Source organism: Nelumbo nucifera, chromosome 2 (genome assembly GCF_055504915.1).
Source record: "Nelumbo nucifera cultivar China Antique chromosome 2, China Antique-T2T, whole genome shotgun sequence".
NCBI lineage: Eukaryota > Viridiplantae > Streptophyta > Magnoliopsida > Proteales > Nelumbonaceae > Nelumbo > Nelumbo nucifera.
In genome coordinates this window covers 99964091-99971124 of record NC_142650.1, presented here as the reverse complement: position 1 = coordinate 99971124, position 7034 = coordinate 99964091, and the positions used below count along the sequence as shown (strand labels likewise).

Sequence of the window (7034 nt, the reverse complement as noted above, 5' to 3'; positions counted from 1 at the left end):
GCCGCCATTGCTTCTCACAAGATTCAATCTTTGTAGAGGAAAGAAGTCAAGAAACCAGTTCTTGACATCAGTCTTGTAGAAAAGACTGAAGAGGATTCGGTGTTCAGAGTTTCCAGAGGATTCTTGTGAAGGATCCAGTGTGTAGGACGCACTCTGTTGGTTCCGTTCCACCCACAACTGTATCATCTTCAGCAGGAGCGGATCTTGGTTTCTTCTTTGGGCGTGAGCACCAACTTTGGGAGATACTGCTTCTCCGGATCAGGTATATTCCTCCCTTTTGCTTTTGGTTCAGATATGGTTCGATTATGGTTCAAGTAGGATCCTAGAATACTGTATTCTAAATTTAGGGAATGTGATTCCCAGTTGGGAGAAGGTAGGAAAATTTTTGAAATTCGCCCACCCATTCCGCAACGTTTATGGTGTCCATTAGATGGATCCTACCATTCTTTCACATAATACATACCAAAACAATAATGTAAACGAAGTTTAAAGCCATGTATATTGACAAAATATTAAAATACAATAATTGGCATAGTTGTAAAGTACAAAGTCCACCAATGCTGCTACCGGTACCAAAGGAGATCTGAAACCTAATAACATTTAACAAAATACTAGTCAGCCCAAGTGCCCAACTTTCTACAACAATAAGAAATCCTTCATGGTCTTCAAAAGGCACAAAAGAAAAGTTAGAGAACTATTTACGTCGAAGAGATCCACCGAAAGGTATAGAAGCTGCAAATTAATTACTTGAAAGAATTCCAAGGAGAGATCGAGACACGTTCTGGCTGTTGAACCAATAAACCTCAAACCTAGTCTTAGCTGCAGGGGAAGAGAGAAAAGAAAGATTATTTCTTCCAAAATTTTCTAATCCGAAATGCCATGCCATTGTTGTTTGCATATGGATTTTCTTCTGACTTGCAATGCAAATTGTCCGAGTCCTAGAAGGATATGCTGCTAGAGATGCCTTTGACTTGTAGACTTGTAGTGCCCATGAGATGGTTTGCTTTATTAGCAAAGAACATCTATAGAACTGCATTGAAAATCAATATTCAATAATTCGATGAATCATTTGGGCTAAAATCTGTATTTTCATGTTAAATTGATCAATCACGTCTATCGACACAATAAACTCTATTGGGGAAAGGAGGTTACAAGTTACAACTCTATTGTCAATACCATTTCGAGATAGAAGATCTTATAACATTGAGATCAACAACACTAGTAGCTAAACAATTTTAAGACTACTCTGTTTAAAAGAGAATGGCGTGTCCGGGAATTGAATGACCATTGACAGACTGAGTTAATTTGAACTCAACAAAGGCTCAGTTTGACAGGAATATAAATACAAATATATAGACTGCAAAACCTTTTATTTTGTATTATTTATATGCATTTACATTATACATATCTGTATTTGTACTTTTTCCAAACTGAGCATCACTATTTGTATTTTCACTTTTGCAAAATTGAACCTTTTTCTGCAACTGTTATTTGTACAAGTACAAATTTGTAGAATGCAAAACCTTATGTTTTATATTATTTTGTATGTACTTGTACTCTACATATATATTTGTATTTATACTTCTTCCAAACTGAGCTTTTGTCTCATTTGTGTTCATTGGCAATACAAGTTTTGCATCTAAAGCAAAATTTGCATTGCTTTACCTTTACAGTTCTACCTTATTTCTATGTCATATAAAGTGGAGACCACATCAATTTGCACCCCACCTTAATGCTCCCAAGCAAATAACCTTCATCTCACCTCCATTTTCTTTGATATAGAATGGGGCCCACATCGTTTCATTTCCTGTTTTAATTATTAGCAAACAAATAGAACAAAGTCAAACCTGAAGGAAAAGCAAACCGGAATTTACACTCAGCTTTCTTGTACTCTAATTCATTTTCAACACGGGTGCAAATGAAATCAATGCTGCCAAAAAAAGCAACAACACGGAGCCTAAAGAATTATATAAAAACAGAAGCAATTCTGATCAATTAAAACATCAAACGTGGGCAGAACCAGACTACTCGTATTAAGTAATGACGACCTTACTCCATTTCAATGAGCACAACAAGAGACTTAGTACTAGAATAATTAGGAATTAATAGATTTTGGGAAAAAAAGGAGCTTGCCATGTATTGATGAGAGCAGAGTGGAAGTACCTTTTTCTTTCCTTCAATTCCATCATCTGGGGAGGAATGGGGTGGATGATGACCTCTCAATGCAAAATCTGGAATATGAGCGATTTTATGCCAATCTGAACCATGCTCCTTCCTGCATTTACTCTCCAGTTGAGGGCAGCTTTTGATCCATAATTATTCAATTGATTGAAGATGTCGTATTGTTGCTGGCAGAATCCTCAGATTTGGAATATTGAAAAGCCAGAGCTGTCGAAGTGATACCAAGCAATCGATCCACTCTGGCAAACACTCCAACTTAGGGCACATCTCAATCTGCAAATGCTGTAGTTTAGTGAGGTGTGAGATATGCTAGTGCCCCAGCAAACGATGTAAAATACCTTGGAATTTTCAAATAGCGGAGAGATGTTAAGCCTTGGATTATCTCTTCGGGTGCAAACGTTATGGGACACTCATCAATAGAAAGATCCTCAAGGCAAGTGAGGTTTTTCAGTTGCGTTGATAAAGACCGAAGCTCTCGACATTTCTTAACGTACAATGATTTCAGAGTAAGGAGATGAGGCAGCCCGCCTGGAAAATTTGTTAAATTGGGGCAATTAAAGAATTGCCAAAGTTTCAAGGCATAGAAATGGTAATACTTCTAGTTGTTGACATTGGCCATCATTTTCATCATCTCATATACTAAATCCCAAGAATCATCATTCTCCGAAGTGGATGATGACCTCTCAATTGTAACATCTGGAATATGGGCGATTTTATGCCAATCTGAACCTTGCTCCTTCCTGTATTTACTCTCCAGTTGAGGGCAGTTTTTGATCCATAATGACTTAATTGATTGAAGATGCGGCAGAATCCTGAGATTTGGAATATTGAAAAGCCTGAGCTGTCGAAGTGATACCAAGCTATCGATCCACTCTGGCAAACTTTTCAATTTGGGGCAGTTACTAATTTCCAAAGTTTGAAGTTGTGGCAGTAATAATACTTCTAGTGGTGGTGGTTGTTGGTCATCATCATCATCGCCTGTACTAAACCCCAACAATGACCATTCTTCCAAATTGGGCATATTTTTCAAGTGTAGAAAAATCAACGATGGAAATGATACTAGTGTTACAGTAGAGGTAGAGGCATTATTAATACCATCATCATGATGGTGGTGGTCACTGCCATTCAAGCACAACAACTCATTGCCCATGTGTGTAACTACTGCGTCCAATCCTTCTATCCAAAGTTCCTTAAGATGAGGCAACTCCCCGAGAGGTGGCAGGCATCGCAACGTAGGGCAATCAGAAATGTGCAATTCCTCGAGGCAACTTAATACTTGTCGTCTTCTTATTCCCCGGCCATGCAGGTGGCCGAACAACAACCATTCTTCCAAAGTGGCCATATCTTCTATTCTAAGATAAGTTAATGACGGAAATGCCACTCTTGCCATGCTATCATCATCATCATTGTCATACAACAAGCCATTACCCATGTGTGTAGTGGCATCTATCCCACTTATCCTGAGATCTTTTAGTTTAGGGAATTCCCCCAAAGGCGGGAGATGTTCCCATTTTTCGCATTGATATAGTTCTATTTTAACAAGGTTGGGCACTAATTCCAGCATCTTTGACTTGTTCCTCACCCAACTTGGAATCTCTATTCCCGGGTAATTTTCCACGCTTAATTCTTTCAAATTTGGGTGTGGTTGTAGACATTCTAGCACACCCTCCGCCACCGCCACCGCCACCGCCACCTCCTCTTCTCCCAAATTGTCACCTTTCCAACATAACTCTAACCGGCATAGCTTTCGCTTGTTCTTCAAGTCATCTTTCCAACATAACTCTAACCTGCATAGGTTTGGCTTGTTCTTCAAGTTGGCTGTCTTTGCTTCATCAGCATTACTTACATTCTCTAGGTTTTCAATCCTAATAGCACCTTGCAGATTGTTTAGGTCCTTTAACTCTGTTATGGTCCTTCCTTTCTCCATGCCAATAATAAACCTTGTTAATGTCTGTAGACCTGTTAGTTGCCCCATCCTTATTGGCATCTCCCTCAACATAATTCAACTTTCGTCCAATTCAAGATGCTTGAGGTTAATCATTTTTCTCAAGTCTCGAGGCAGCTCTACAAGATTCCAAGTAGACAAGAGTTTCAAGGTTTGCAGATTTAAGAGAGAAGTGAAGGATGTAGGAAGTTTCCTAATAGAAGTGCCAGAGAGGTCTAAATACCTTAGATGTTTAAGCTTACTAATGGAAATCGGCAGCTTTTTAATACTTGTAGCATGCAAACCAAGCACACGTAATCCCTTCAATCTTAGGGACAGATTGTGTGGAACATCTATGGAAAACCAAAATGGGTACAATATAAGGAAGGTTCTTAGAGTCTGGGACTTCGGTTGTGGAGCGGGGTGAAAACCTCTTGCACCCTATCAGTATCTGTATTATCATCACAAACTATTGATGCATGACGAATATTCCTTTCAGGGATACGTCTGATCCAATTCTCATCTACAAAATCAATATTCATGCATTCCATCCCTCCAACAACTCGAGCAAGATCGTGTACCAAGTCGTGCATCTTACAAGCTTTAACATTTCCATACTCATCTTTCACAACATCTTGGAACAAACACCTCCTTTGCAGGTCACTGAAATATTTATTCCCAATTTCTTCTAGCACTGTATCTCTCTCACCTGATGATGACTCATGAATAAAGCCTTGCGCAATCCACAGCCGAATTAGAGTCTTCTTTGGAATTTCATAGCCTTTAGGAAACAATGCACAATATGCAAAACATTGCTTCATGGAAAATGGAAGGTGATCGTAGCTCAACTTCAAAGCAGGTAAGATTCCACTTCCATCCACTTCAACTAAATTATCCCTATGGTCTTTAATAGACAGCCATTCATTTTCTTCTCTTTTATCCCGCAATACACTTCCCAGAGCTTTTGCTGCTAATGGTAAGCCTCCACACTTCTTCACGATCTCCTTTCCTATAGAGACTAGTTTTGGAAAGTTCTCTGCTTCTCCCACCCTAAAAGCTCCATCTCTAAACAAAAGCCAACAGTCATCATCTGATAGAATTCTCAAAGAGTACGATTGATTCACTGTGCGGGCTATATCTCCCACTTTGTAACTACGAGTAGTTACTACAATTTTGCTTTCTTTTGCTCCACACCTCAATAATTTATTAATCTATCCCATTCCACGCGATTCTCCTCATTCCATACATTATCTAGGATGAGTAAAAATACCTTCCCTCGCAACACCTCTTGCAGGCGAAGCTGCAAAGGATCCATGTCTGTGATCTCACATTTATTACCATCTGTAGCAGATTCTATTATTGATTTAACAATCCTTCTCACATCAAAATCATCAGAAACACAAACCCACATTCGTAGTTGAAAATAGTTTGTTACTCTACCATCATTATATGCCAGCTGAGCAATTGTTGTCTTGCCAACTCCCCCCATGCCAACGATGGGGATGACTGAAATTTCATCTTCATCACTTCTGTTGATTAACATTTTTACAATATTCTCTTTATCTTCATCTCTTCCATAAACTTTTGATTCAATTACAAAGGAATCAGTCGGTGTCTCCTTATTTTCAACTCTTCCCTCCAGTTCAGACATCTTCAAATGAAATTTTAACCTTTCAGCAGCAATCTCATCTAACTTCTTCGCAACTTTCTTAATTTTATGACCAATCTTAAAGCGGAACTTTAACTTTGAAGGTGAAGAAAGTTGCGTTACCTTATTAATCATGCCTTTCTCCCTATTCCATCGCAGAGCTTTTACGAAGAACTCGTCCAATACATCATCCGCATCATAAGCCGCATCTCTAAGCTTTCCGAGCCAATTCTTTACTTCTGGGCTGTTAATTTGTTTCTCCTCTGCATCTTGAAGTACAGCTTCGATCGTTGATAACGTGCTCCCAAGCTTCTCCAGTTCCTTGTTGACACCCTTTATTATTGCGAACTCCTTGAAGACTGAACCCAATTTGATTAAAATCACCCTCATAGCAGCAGAAAGGAATATTGTTTCTGCCATTCTCTTAGAACTGGAACTTCCAAGAAATGAAAATGGTGTTGGCAATACAGTAAGGAATCCCACAAATGAAAGTTAATGGCAGTTTAAGGAGAGATGGAGATGGAGATTCATCAGAGGAAAAAAGGTACAAAATCAAGCAACAAGCCGTGCGAGAGTCAACTCCAACAAAACACGTAAACTACAAGTTGCTAATAAAATATATTGATTGTTTCAGCATTAATATTTAATAATACGTAACCATCCATCAATTTGGTGTCAATAAAATAGAGCCCGGTGACCTCTCTTGCACGAGATTCCAACCAGGAAGTATCCGGGTAGGTGAGATGTGTAAAGAAACACCAATGCCAGGACCTATCGAAAAAATAAAGTTAAAATTAAAATAACAGGGATGCTTGATAGCTAGACCTGTTCATGGGCCGGGCTGGCCCGCCCGACCCCAGACGGGCTTGAACAGGCTTTTTGGCCTGCAGGCTTAACCTCGGGCCAAAAAGCCCAGCCCGCATAAAATTCCAGCCGGGCTCGGGCTTTGTCAAAATAGCCCGGCCCGAGCTTGGCCCGGCCCGACCTATAGTTAAACCTAAGTAAACCCGACCTGACCTATAGTTAAACCTAAGTAAAAACCCTATGTGATGTCCATTTGAATATATTTTTTGATTTGAGAATGTTGTTGATTCACTTGTAGTCTCAGTGTTCATTTAATTAGGGGAAAAAAACATCTAAATTTAAATAGAAAATGTCCATTTGAATAGGGAAAAATTTAAATTTCTTTTATTAGGTCGGGCTTCAGGCTCGGGCTCAGGCCTAACATTTTTCTGTTAATAAAGAGTCAAAGCCCAGCCTGGCCCATGAACAGGTCTATTG

General features: G+C 39.3%; 1 pseudogene across 1 annotated transcript; it reads right to left on the bottom strand.

Annotated features, from left to right (window-relative positions):
- Nucleotides 1–497: 497 nt before the first annotated feature.
- On the bottom strand, nucleotides 498–6534 carry LOC104606307 (disease resistance protein RGA2 pseudogene; annotated as a pseudogene). The gene is made up of 2 exons (XR_016082741.1): nucleotides 2164–6534; nucleotides 498–1030 (listed from the first exon to the last, which is right to left on the bottom strand). The product of XR_016082741.1 is annotated as a disease resistance protein RGA2 pseudogene, transcript variant X2 (transcript).
- Nucleotides 6535–7034: the final 500 nt, after the last annotated feature.